The following is a 13,204-nucleotide window of genomic DNA, read 5'->3' as shown; positions in this document are numbered from 1 at the left end:
AACTCTCATTAATAAAAACCTGATGAGAGCATGGTCAGGGTCAAGACCTCAGTTTTCTGTTCTGGAGAGAAACAACTCTGAGGGTCCCCAGCAGGACTAAGCTCCAGTTGCCCTCAATGGTAATCTAACCTTTGTTGCCATTTCTTCTTTTTATATTCTATACCTTTGGCCACTCAACACTGCTTTCTAGAATTATCTGCCAATTAAATCACCAAATCCTCTGCCCAAACAGTCCCTGTCTCTAAAGAAATGTAAAGTTTATGTTGTTGTAGTGGTTGTTTGTTTGTTTGTTTTTTGGCACTGGAGATTAAACCCAGGACCTCAAGAGTACTAGACAAGCACTCTACTACTAAACAAGTCCAGGAAACCTGAAGTACAAATAGATATAAATTTCCCAGCATCCTGCTTGGTATGTATTTTGCACTCAATAATTGTCCTCAGTCTTTTCCTTTGCCTTAATATATCCAAGATTCTTAGGAGAAGATAATGGTTAAAATGAAGTACTATATGTAACAGTGGTCATACTCTGCAAATGTGGTTACTGTCATAAAGTCAGGTATGTCTCCAATTGATATTTTTCAGCCATACTTCAGAGTTTAAAATACAGAGTTATGTAGCAATAGAACAACCTGAAGACATAGATTCTATCCCACTCTATTTTGTTACTGGGATTTTATTTTATCTTTTAAATCTTCACTGAAAGATTATCTTTAAAATGTTGTAATTTCTTCTAGTTTCCCAGTTGATGTGAAGTCTGAATGAACTTCTAAATGCAAATATGCTTTAAAAAATGAACTATCTTATTGCACTTATGTATGTTCTCTATCACATGGAGAGATAGCTCTTATTTAGTTAGCTAATTCAATATAACATTTTCTGAAAAACATTAAACGCATGTTAGTGCATATCGTTTCTTCTCATTTCTAGAGCAAAAACTATTTTTAGGAGGATTGGTTGTACTTCTTTGGGTTTTAGGCAATTTGAAAGATTTATACAAACTGAATATCCCCAATCCAAATATCTGAAATCCAGAATGTTCCAAAAAATCCAAAAGTTTTTGAGTCAGCATGATGCCACAAGTGGAACTCACACACCTAACTCTGTGTGTTAAGTCACAGTCAAAATGCATGTACTAAAAATATTCTATGCAGTTGACTTCAGGATTTGTATAAAAAGTTGATATGAAGTATCAATGAGTTTAATAATTAGAAATGGGTTATATTCCAAAAGATATCTCATTATGTGCACCCTAATAATTGCACAATCTGAAAAAATCCCAAATACAAAACATTTCTGGTCCCACAAATTTTGGATAAAGGTTACCCAACTTTATAACAAATTTATCTGTTATCATATTTCAAATTTATACAAAGAATGTAAGCCACTTTCTTTGAGCTTAGAGATGATCTTAGTTTGTCTGGCTTGCTTTCTTTGAAAAACAATGCCAACTGCTGCAAAGAGGTTGGGATGAATTCTCAGCATACAGCCACATATTTGCAAGATATAGATGTAAATCTCATGGAGACTTACATGAGTGAGTAGAGAGCAGTTAAGTTTCAGTTACTTATCCACTGACACCCAGCTGATCCTTCTACAGGTGTCACGGAACAATCCAAGTGAGATATTTGCTCATGGAGTTATCAGTATGCCTAAAATGCATATCATACTTCGCTCCACAAGTTCTAGAAGGAATAATTAAATTTTTTAAACAATAAATTAAGAAAAGGATTTAGGAAAATTCTTATAAAATAACACAAATAATTATGTAGAGATAAGATTCAACTTAGTACAGTGTCTCAAATGATATTCTAGTGAATTAGTGTTGCTTAACTATTTACAGAATAGAAATTTTTGTCTCCTTAAGATTTTTATCTCCTTTTATGAATGGTGACAATTGGTGTTAATTGTTTTCATAATCCTTTATCTTCTATATAAACTAATACTCCTAATAAAAACTTGAAGATGGGCACAGTGATGCATGCGTATAATCCCAGGGACTAGGGAAGCTGAGCCAGGAGGATCTCAGGTTTGAAGCCAGCCTCAGCAATTTAGGAAAACTATAAGCAACCTAGTGAAACCCTGCCTCAAAATAAAAAAATGTAAAAAAGGCTGGAAATGTGGGTCAGTTGTTAAGCACCCCTGGATTCAATCTCTGGTACCAACAAAACAATATAAAATAAACAAAAAATCTTGAACCTATCAAATTATTGCAATTGAATTATTATTTGGGCAGCACATTTTCCATTCAGTACATTTTTCTTTCTTCTTTCAATTTTACTTAGTCATCAATTACTTTTCAAGGTTTGCATAACCTGGGATGGAACAGAGGATGTTGTCTCCGAATTAACTGGTGATTCAGTTCCTTATTAGTGAAATGACATGACAGCAGAATATCATAATCCTCCATCATTCAACCTGTCCTTAATCACTACTTCTACAATGGCTATATTGACAAAAATCAAGTGTTGTTTCATTTTAGAAATACTGCAGCAAGTTAAAACCCTAAAAGAAATGCCTGTCCTTTGCTATATACCGTCACCTTCCCAGGAACAGTTACCAATGCAGTGTGTTTTAAAATATATAATTCTAAAGTCATCAAACATGGTGTAAAACTTTTATTTGAGATGAATTCAGTTCGAGCTTAAACTTTAAGAACTATGAAATTCTGGATTCAAGGTGACTCCTACCTAATTGATTCCATTTAAAACAGAACCACTTATCTCAAGAAAATTAACTTGAATAAAATGATAAGTAGGGGAGAGTATGAATAGGCATGCTATGGTTAATTGATATGAAACATAATCATTTTATCAGACTAGAAATGCCCAGTGAATAAATATGAATAGTTAAAAAAACTTTTATAAAATTTCAGAAGAAATAAAAGGTATTTCTATATATTACTTCTGCATATATTACATTCAAGGACTCTAAGAGAAATCCTAAGTTCACAGACTGTTAGAACAGAAGGAATCTTTGAGATTATACATTTCCATCCTCTATCCTGTCCTTCTTTTTGCCTAGGGAAACCTGTGTATTGTTGAGGTTACACAGGCAGAATCTGGAGCTAGACCACCTTGAATCTATCCCTGGTGGTGACCTCCATCTCAGTTTCTCATCAGTACAACATGTATGGTAATAGTCATACATAAATCCAGAGCTTTTGGAAAACTGACAATATGTGGGACATCTTAAAAGAATTTTGCACACTATAAGAATGTAATGATTCTTCAAGCATCTAGTACATATAATCATTGACAAGTCACTGGAAATGTAAAGATGATCTGTGGTCTCTGTCCTCAAGATACTGAGAAGTTGGAGATGAGTACAAGACTACACAGGACACTGGGCAATATAAATGAACAGATTATCCTGGTGCAGTCTTTACAGATGAGATGATATTTCTAATCACATCTTGCCAGCCAAAGAGGAACTCTCTGGGAAGTTAATACTATTAATGGTGTTAAAAAATAAAGAAATTAGTAATATGATCTTTAGGAAATTATTAAAAATTTACCAGATACTTATCATAGGTCATACAACTTCTAATAACCAAATGTGTTATTTTGTTTAATCCTCGGAAAGAACCCATGAGTTAAGTTTCATTTTTCTTTGTATCCTTTAGCTCAGAAAACTGAGGTCCATGGAGACTATGATAATTTCCCAAGATTACTTGGGAATATTTGGCAGAACTAGAAAGTGATCATGGGAAGAAATGCATTTTAAGCAGTGAGTTAAGAAATGGGAAGTATAAAGGAGGCAGGGCAGATGAGAAAATGTTCAGGGTGGCTTGAGCCCTTGTGTGCAGGTGATGGGCAGTATATTCTCCTAGAAGGTTGACCATAATTCCTCAGTACCTGGTAAGAAAAAGAGAACCCTGTGGAGGTTTATGAATAAATAAGTGAATAATTTCTACCATGTACCAAAAATTGACATCCATCCATTATCTCACTTAACCCTCCCCATTAACGTATAATATTCTTAAGTTAATAGTATCTTTTGAAGCTAACATTTAGAGTTTTGTCACTTTCCTAAGAATTTTGGAACGATTCCTCTGGCAGCAGTGGCTGAAGACAAATACCTTGATTCAAGTAGAGGATGAGAGGCAGGAATCGATGAAGCTAGTTTTCGGTGTAGGGTGCTAGAGAAGAAATAGTACTGTTAAGTAAGATTGATAAGAGAGCTTGAGAGGAAAAGGAGAAAATCCGTGATTCAGGCTTTGCATAAAGATCCTGTGCTGACTTGGGGACTTTTTTTGGTAGACCTTTTAGACAGGCACTGAAAATATGCATCTAAATTCAGAAAAGAGCAAGATAAGAATAGCAATGCAAGTAGCTATTAAAATGTATTAATTTACTTTACTCTTTTTAGATGTTTATATTAATGTATTATAATTGTACATAATAGTGGGATTCATTGTGACATTCATACATCCATAAGAATTTGATCAGTTTAATTCCCTAGCACCTCCTCTTTCATCTCCCTCCTCCTTCCCCCACATCCTCTTCCTCTATTCTAATGGTCTTTCTTCTATTTTTTAATTGATGTATAATAATTATACATAATAGTGAGATTCATTGTGATATATTCATACATGCACATAGCATGATTTGATCAATTTCATTCCCCAGTACTTCTCTTTTCTCTCCCCTCCTCCCTCTGCTCCACTTGCGTCATTTTGAACTTCATACTTTCTCCTTTCTGAGGATACAACCCACAAACTGCTTGTCCTAAAGAGAGAGGAGCAGTTTACCGGATGGGTAAGAAGATGAAAGTATACCCAGGTACAGTGGTTCATGCCAGTAAACAAGTAGCTCTGGAGGCTAAGGCAGGAGAATTTAAAGTTCAAAGCCAGCTTTAACAACTTAGTGAGGTCCTAAAAACTTAGACCGTGTCCCAAAAATAAAACATATTTTAAAAGGACTGGGGAGGAGATTCAGTGGTTCAAATTCTCTGGGTTCAATCCTGAGTACCTCAACCCAAAAGATTAAAGTATATTTCAGAAGTAATAGAGAAACAAGGAAAGATGGTAAAGATGGTAATGGTTATCATGGCAATAATACTTTTGTAGCCAACAATGTTCTTAAATTCCAACATTATTTTTTTTCTTTTAAATTTTTTTATTGATTGTTCAAGAAAAATAAAGATTACTTTGATTCCTTAGTTCTTATTTAGAAAATTAAGAGCTTAACTAGTTGTTTCCCCAAGGTTAGAGAAATTAATTATCCACTGAATTTAGCATAGGAAGGAAGGTGACCATACAATAAATACACAACTCTTCACTCTAGCCTAAGTTTGGTCAGAGAATGAGGTGGGCTGTTCAACTTGCATCTCAGTATTTGCTCTGCCCTTGATACGAGAATATATAAGTATATCAGATAATTTGCAAAGAGTATTAAATTCGAGGGACTTGTGACTCACTCTCTAATCTGAAATAATTCGAGAGGAACTACTGTGAACTGAATCCTTTGCTGTAACACAAGTGGTATTCAAGCTCCTCCCATTCCTTTAGGGTAAGGAGACCTTGTGGGAAGTCCTCCGGTCTGTGGGGATAGAATTTAAAATTAACCTGCACAATTAAAGGGGCTTTAATATCTCTATACACCTTAACTGCAATGCATGTTGAACATGGAGATAGAGGTCATCATGTGACAGAGCTGAAACCAGAGTGGATGACACTCAGGGAAAGAATGTACACTGAGGGAGGGAAGCCCTGATGTCCTGAGCAAAGTCAACATTAAACTTTTAAAAAGCATGACCAAAGGGCTGGGGTTGTGGTTCAGAGGTAGAGCTCTCGCCTCACACTTGTGAGACCCTGGGTTCGATCTTCAGCACCACATAAAAATAAATAAATAAAATAAAGGTATTGTGTTCAACTACAACTAAAAAATAAATATTAAATTTTTTTAAAAAAGGCATGACCAGAATGAGACTGGGAAAGCACAGAGAGAATGAAGGTAGAGGTGAAGCAAATTCAAATTACTGGAGAAACTTTCAAAAAAGAAATCTGAACAAAGTTTAGCAATATATCCAAGATTATAGCAAGTTCACATGGAAATTACTACCCTGACTTCTTTTCTTGACTATGTTTCACATTAAAACCATCTTTGAAGTGAGAGAGGGGTTGTATAGGATACTAAACAATTCTTAAAATGCTTTTGAGGGCTTTAAAGGGATGAATTTCCAGTTTGCTTCTGGAAGCACTGACCTAGATGAAGGGCAGCTCTGTGAAATATTATTTAGAATTAGAAATGTTAACTTTGTGCTTGAAAATGATACCCCAAAACGCCAACATAATTTATTAGAAAAATATAGGAATATAAAATGTTTTTAAATAGTCCATTGGTCTTATTTTTCACTTGCCTAAATTCAAAGGAGTTATACGTATATTATTAGTTTGAGATATTTAACTGTTTTTCATAAAACAGGTTTGTATTTATCATCTACACCAAACCTATTTGGGGGGTATATTTGTAAATAAGATTCTTTGAATTAAACTCAAATAAATTAAAAGTGTCCATGTGAAGAAAAAAGACATAGTTATTTTCCAAATATTTAACATTGCTGGAAACTACTAGTCCAATAAATTGATGATAATAAATGTTTATAAGTAAATAACTTTTGCATTGCTAAGGAGTTATAATGGAAGGCTGAGAACAATAAAACTACTATGATAATAAGGAAAGAGTTTCCTGATTTTATATAAGATTAAATTGAAAATAATAGGCACAAAAATAGGAAGTAGTACTTAGGTACATTATACTATTAGTGAATTTGTATTTAGAGATGAGGAAACTGGAGCTCAGAATGATTAACTAATATTGGCCCAGAATCATCAAGTTAGTGAATGTTATGCACTGTATTGCATCTCCCAGAAATTAATGCTGGCATTCTATCTCCTAGTGCCTCAGAATGTGACTGTGGTTAGAGACAAGGCCATTAAATAAATGATTAACATTGAATGAAGCCTTTTGTGTGGGCCCTGATCCAATCTGACAGGTGACCTTAGGTGAAGATGAAATTTGGACACTCATACATCTAGGGATAGATATAGATATATAAAGTATCTATATATACTCTTTGCAAATTATCTGATATACTTTATATATGCTATATGTATATAGGCCAAGGAGACAGCCCTCAGAAGAAACCCAATTTTCCAAGAACTTGATTATGGATTTATAACCTTCAGTATCCTGAGAAAACTGATTTCTGTTATTGGAATCAGCCAGTCTTTGATGTTACATATGTTAGCACTACATGCTAATTGAGTGGGGAAGCCAGGAATTCACCCCCATGCAGTCTGATTTGGGCATCCATGATCTTTTCCAGCATATCATCACAATTTGGAGAGAAGGGTCACGTATTCTAGTGTGCAAATCTAATGATGAAAGAAAGAAAACTTCACAACAGCAAAACTCTAGTTAAGCTCTTCTAATTAGGTGATAATGAGCCCAATCTGAGTATCTTAAACATTCAAAAGGACTCTCTGGCTGGGATCTGGCAGAGAAAAAGGAAATAAAGACTCTCCTTCCTGTTGTAGTGCTTTTATGGTGATCCATGAGTAGAAAAAACAACCCTGAACAGTGCCAATGAGTACCCCGGACAACATCAGAGAATCACAGGAGAGTAAGCTGGCCTCATGGTCCAACACAGGCCCTCACAAACTCCATTCCAGACCAATGCACTAAAAGGGTTATGTGGGAAAACTATTGATTTGAAATACATGTAATGATTAAATGTTGATGCCCCTCTCCAATAGAAGTATGATCACAGCATCTCTTTAAAAAGCTTGTGATTGGGCACATCACATGAGATGCACCTTCTATTGAAGAATCATGTTGCAAAAACCTATATTAATACAACACTTAAATGGAGGAAATGCCAAAACAATCTATTTCTTAGAATGTCAGATAATGGGAGGCTACAAATTGCTAAAGAGAAATAAGCTAAAGAAACATTTTCAAAATTTAGATCCCTCTGTTTTGTTATGCAAAGTATTTCCAGGAACTGCAAACAATGTTGAAAATTCAAAAACTCAACTGAAAGCAAAAAGTTTATAAAATGATTGGCTCATTTTACCTGATACAAATTTTGGAACCATGCTGTAAAATATCCAGGGATATTATTTCCCACTCTCTGAACAATAAGTTGTAGGAGTAGGTGCACATAGTAACAAGTTTGCAAAAGAATTTAATATTTTTTCTTTCTATTCCCTAAACATGCATTCATTTAACTGCCTTAAGGAAAAGAAACATTCTTATGTTAAAATGTGAAAAAATGTTTAGTCAGTGATGGCTTGTAAAATTTTGACTTTGGAAGTAGTCCCTGAAATAGGAGCTTCTTCTGAAGAGACTCTACAAGGAATATATTAGAGACTCTTGACTCTGAATGGAAGTATATATAAACTTATAAGTTTAGACTCCTACAAAGTATGAGACCTGAAGGCTTTATTGGGAGCATCAAATAATGAAAGAACCCAAATATTTGCTTCCAGGGATAGGATACAATGTAAATAACATTTAGTAACCTGTAAGAAATATCTATATAAGGTTAATGGCTTTTTGCATTATATATTGATTGAAGTCCTTCTCATATAAAGTAATTCATACCTACATATAAATTAGAATGTATAGTACAGTTTAAAAGTGATAAAAACAAAACACAGTGAGGACAGTATCAGATTCAATATTAACTAAAAATCAAATTCTGGTTTTAAACCCACCTCAGCTTTACAGAAGAAAAAAACAACATAAAACCCTGTTTTCAACTAATCTAATGCTTCTTGGTATGACCTAACCCTTGTTTTTGTGTATTTTTCTAATATACAAGAAAAGAGTTAAATAATAAAGAAAAATTGAAGTTCAGTAGGATGGTGATGGTATAGTATACTTTTTCCAACTTTTCATATTAAAATATGCATTGGTCTCAAAGGCCATCCAGTTTCTTCTTCATATAATTAGCTCTAGTGTATTTCTTTTTTCTTGAAAATTTTATTTTCAAAACTTATTTTATAACCTATTTAAACTTTAATTGATTGGTTTTGACACTGACACAAACATGTCATCCATAAATTTCTCTTATTTAATTTCCTGCATCCAACAAATGGGGTCTTGGATTCTCTATTTTCTTTTTTTGCTCTAAGGCTTTAAATTGCTACAGCATAGTTTTAAGTGTTTCTTTAAGGATGGATTATGGTTGACAATTACGATTTTACATTTCCAAAATGCTATTGATTTTCACTTTGATTAACAGTTTGCCACAGATTAAATACCATTTATCTTAGAAATCTAAGGCCACATTCCATCATCTACCAACCAGTGATACTTAGAAATATAAGGTCCATCTTAAAACTGATCTTTTTTTAGTTCATTGTTTACTTTAACTCTAGGTCTTACTTGACTCCTTCTGCCAGCCAATGTGAAGATCTCTTCTTCATAGAAACATTGAGTAGAATGGTGATGACCAGGTATTGGTAGCTAAAAATTTCTTTCAAGAGAAATTATTTCCAGAGATCCATTGCACATTGTGTCAGTAGTTAATTACAATGTTTCCACCATGCGGCCTGCGCAATGGTTTCATTAATGAGGTTCTAGGCATAAAGTTAGCTAGATGAGATCGAAATAAAACACACAAACTCAGTTACCTTATTTCTATTGCCAGATCCGAGACGGCTCCCCTCTCTGGTTCCCTCCTCTAACCGCCCAGCAGGGCAGCAAGGATTACTCAGGGCTAGCAGGAGAGAGAGAGAGAGCGAACACACCTGGGAGTAGCTTTTTATTGGGGAACAAGAGATTCAGGGGAGAATTCCATCCAATGAAGGTTGAGGGGGGGCTGCACTCCAAGGTCAGGGTCAGTGATTGGGCCCCTGGGGTCAGTGGTCAGGCACACCCCCACACGGATGGGCTTTCTCATCAGGAAAGGGCCGGGAAAGCTTCGACACAGCCAAAGCGCCTCAGGCCCTTAACGGGAGCCACCCAATCACGTGTCAGAATGGCTTCCCACACAATGTATTATAAGTTTGGACATTACTTAAAGAGTAGTTTAAGTATTGTTGCTATAAAAAATAAGTATTTTAAGTAATACATGTTAATTAACTCAACCATTCCAAAGTGCATACGTATTTTGAAAGATCATTTTGTATAACATAAATACTATACATGTAAAATTTGTATTTGTCAATTAAAAAGAATCTTACTCTAGATTTAAATAAAAAAAAGTATCTTGTCATGAGTTATGAAGGGAATGCAGCTCAGAGCAACTTTATAAGCATTTGCTGAGCACTTGTTGAGAGTCTGGGAGAAGCCCTGTTCACTCCCAAGTCTGCTGTGCCATTCCTTTTGCTTCATGCACAGCCTTACAACATTAATTACCTTTTTACATGTGAAGGAATTGATTCTTCAAGATAAGCTTCCCTGAGCATGATGTTGAGATAAGGGGCATTGTCTTGTCTTTGTAGGCTCTACAAAATGGTGGACAAAGCAAGTGCTCTAAAGTATTACCTTGATATATTGAAAATGGAATTTCTTATACTTCTGAGATTTTTACTAGAAATGAAGTCATTACAAAAAATGATTTATGTAAGACCAGTGATTTATGTGTGCCTTAGGTGTTAAAAGTGCATACTCTTGAATTTGATATCAGGAGAATTAGAACACACAACTATGGGAATGCTATTATTTCTAGTGCACCTTCCATCTTTTCCATCTGTCTTTCTAGAATTTCTATTTTGGAAATGCTGATCTTTTCAGATTAATCCTCTATATCTCTCATATTACTTTCTTATATTTCCATCTCTTTCTCTTTTTGTGTATATTCTGATAATTTCCTGGACATATTCTTCAAGTTTAATTTTAATACTTCCAGTTTGTTACTGTGTGCATGAGTTTTTTCCCAAAATATTTGGGCCATAGCAGCTCATTTATCTTATAGTTTTCTTCTACATTGGTCCTAAAATTGGGTAACTTTCATATGATGTATCAGTCAAATAACTTCACTTCAATTTCACTATTCCAAAATGAACTCAATGTTTGTTCTTATAATAGCCTTAATTTTTAGCTCTACCTTGGGAAGGGAACCTTACATGATTGAGACTCCATATCAGTCTCAGAGCTACAACTATATCAGAACTAGGGATGTGGACAAAACTGTGGCTTCCTGAATTGATCTTCGATAACTTTGACTTCCAGCACCCAAATTGCCAGTGACTAGAGAACAGGCATGTTGACCAAGCAAGGCCTCAAGAGATGTGCCAAAATTTATGCAAACAAGAGATAAATCTCTGAGCCTGCCTTCATCAACTACTCTCAAATGCCAATTGTTCTATTCAGGAGTGCCAATCCTAATCTTACTCTGTCCTACTCTTGACCAACCACAACTATTTGAAATATCCAATAACATGTGCAGTACTGGTTGTAGGTTTGCCCTGTGGATCCACACAGGCTCCATTTGAATTCCAATTCCTCTGCTCACTGGCTCTAGGGTTTGCTTGAACATGTAACTTAACACTCTCTCTCTGAAGGTGTAACTTAACACTCTCTGATATAGCAAAACACATACCTCCTAAGTTTATGTAAAATTAAAGACTCAATATAAGTTAAGCCCTCAAAAGGGTACCAATAAAAGAAAATACTGCCATCCACAGTTTCTTATCTCTTTTTCTTCCAGAAATTAATGAAAGGCTGACTAATCATTGTATCTACGTATTGGTACCAATGGCTCTCATATTCATTTATTTTAGTAATAATGAATCTTTTGACATTTAAGATACTTATCTGATGTTCTTTGGCAGTCATAAACATTGCCAACTCACACCCAATTGAGTGGACCCCTGGAGAAAGTTAGACTCTACTTAATCCCTTTTGCCAGGTTACCATTGCCCTTCTGCCTACATTTGCAATAATGACTCTTTTGATTTTTAAAGTTGTAAGGGTTAAATTACTTCCTCACTCTTTCTCTGAGAACTATATTGAATTCCACTCTGTTGATGAAAAAGGGCTCTGCCTTTAAATCAAAGGCAAGCTTGAATACTACTTACTCATGATAAATGGTGAAACTTAAGCCCACAGGACTTTTATCTTTGAACATATTTTCACTCTGACATCTTGAAAATATTATATGATGTAATTATCTCCACAAGTATTTTTAAATTGTTTTTCTATTCCAAATGTAACATTCCAAATGGGACCTCAAATTATTACCATTATCATCATTTCATGAACTCCTGCTCTGTGCCTTAAAGATAGTTTAAATACTGAGATGAGATGTATGTCTATGTATTTTGGTCACTGAGAGGTTAAGAACCCATTTTAGGGAAATTGCAAAAGAACAGAAATATTGTAATCCTGGACAAGATTTACATACCATCTGGCTTAGAAGTACATCAGATAATAAATGCTATGTTGAAAGTAGAAAATAGCTTTAAATAGTTTTAAAAGATAAGCAAGATGGAGACAAATGATGGAAGGATATCACAGCATCCACAATAGGTAGTGTTGTATTAAGCACCTATGTGGAGCTGAGAAGGTACATTGCACGTTTGATTAAGAGAGAAGGAATTTTAATATGAACTAATTTTTCTAACCAGAAAAACATACGAAGAGTTTACAGGAAAAGAGGGAAAAAAAACCTCCACAAGTCAACAAAAACACAGTACAAATTGTGGCTGTTAGATGAGTATTCTTGTTGTGAACAAATATTTATTTGTCTATCTTATCTGTTCTAATGGAGACCTAATGTTCCAAGAATCCATTTGATTTTATCAAGCTGAAAGATGTACCAAGCAAACACCAATGTTCATTTCTTCATACAAAACAAAGAAAAAAAAATACAAATAAATAAACCCCAAAATGATAGTCACCTGAAAAAGGTAGACACCGAGAAGAGTCTGGGTGGTGTATCCAGCAGGAAATGGGTGCTGTCTCTCCAGAGGGCTTCTGCTTCCACCCAGCTTTGTTGTGTATCATAAAACACTCAAGCCCTCTGGTGTGTTGGACTCAATTATTTTCTACTCCCTTTCAGAGGTTAAAACAAGCAGGAGAATCAGCACGTGATGAACACAACAGGAAGAATGTGGGTGTAGGAGGTGTGGGAAATCAGTGTCTGCAGCCTGACTTGGCTCTTTTATGAAATGACTGAGAATCACAAAGTGGCTTGATGACCAGGAAAAACCACAAATATGGTGAGTAGAACCTGTGGTCCAGGTCCA

General features: G+C 35.0%; 1 long non-coding RNA gene across 1 annotated transcript in view; it reads right to left on the bottom strand.

Moving 5' to 3' along the window:
- LOC308653922 overlaps positions 1-12,967 on the bottom strand; it is a 130,101-nt gene extending 117,134 nt beyond the window's left edge. The window contains exons 1-2 of the long non-coding RNA XR_014023136.1: positions 12,857-12,967; positions 9,644-9,729 (exon numbers count right to left, since the gene is read on the bottom strand). This is a non-coding gene — a long non-coding RNA (uncharacterized lncRNA). The remainder of the gene's footprint in view (positions 1-9,643; positions 9,730-12,856) is intronic.
- Positions 12,968-13,204: the final 237 nt, after the last annotated feature.

This window comes from Spermophilus citellus (assembly GCF_964194105.1).
Source record: "Spermophilus citellus genome assembly, chromosome: 7".
Classification (NCBI taxonomy): Eukaryota; Metazoa; Chordata; class Mammalia; order Rodentia; family Sciuridae; genus Spermophilus; species Spermophilus citellus.
This window is presented reverse-complemented; position numbering and strand designations above follow the sequence as displayed.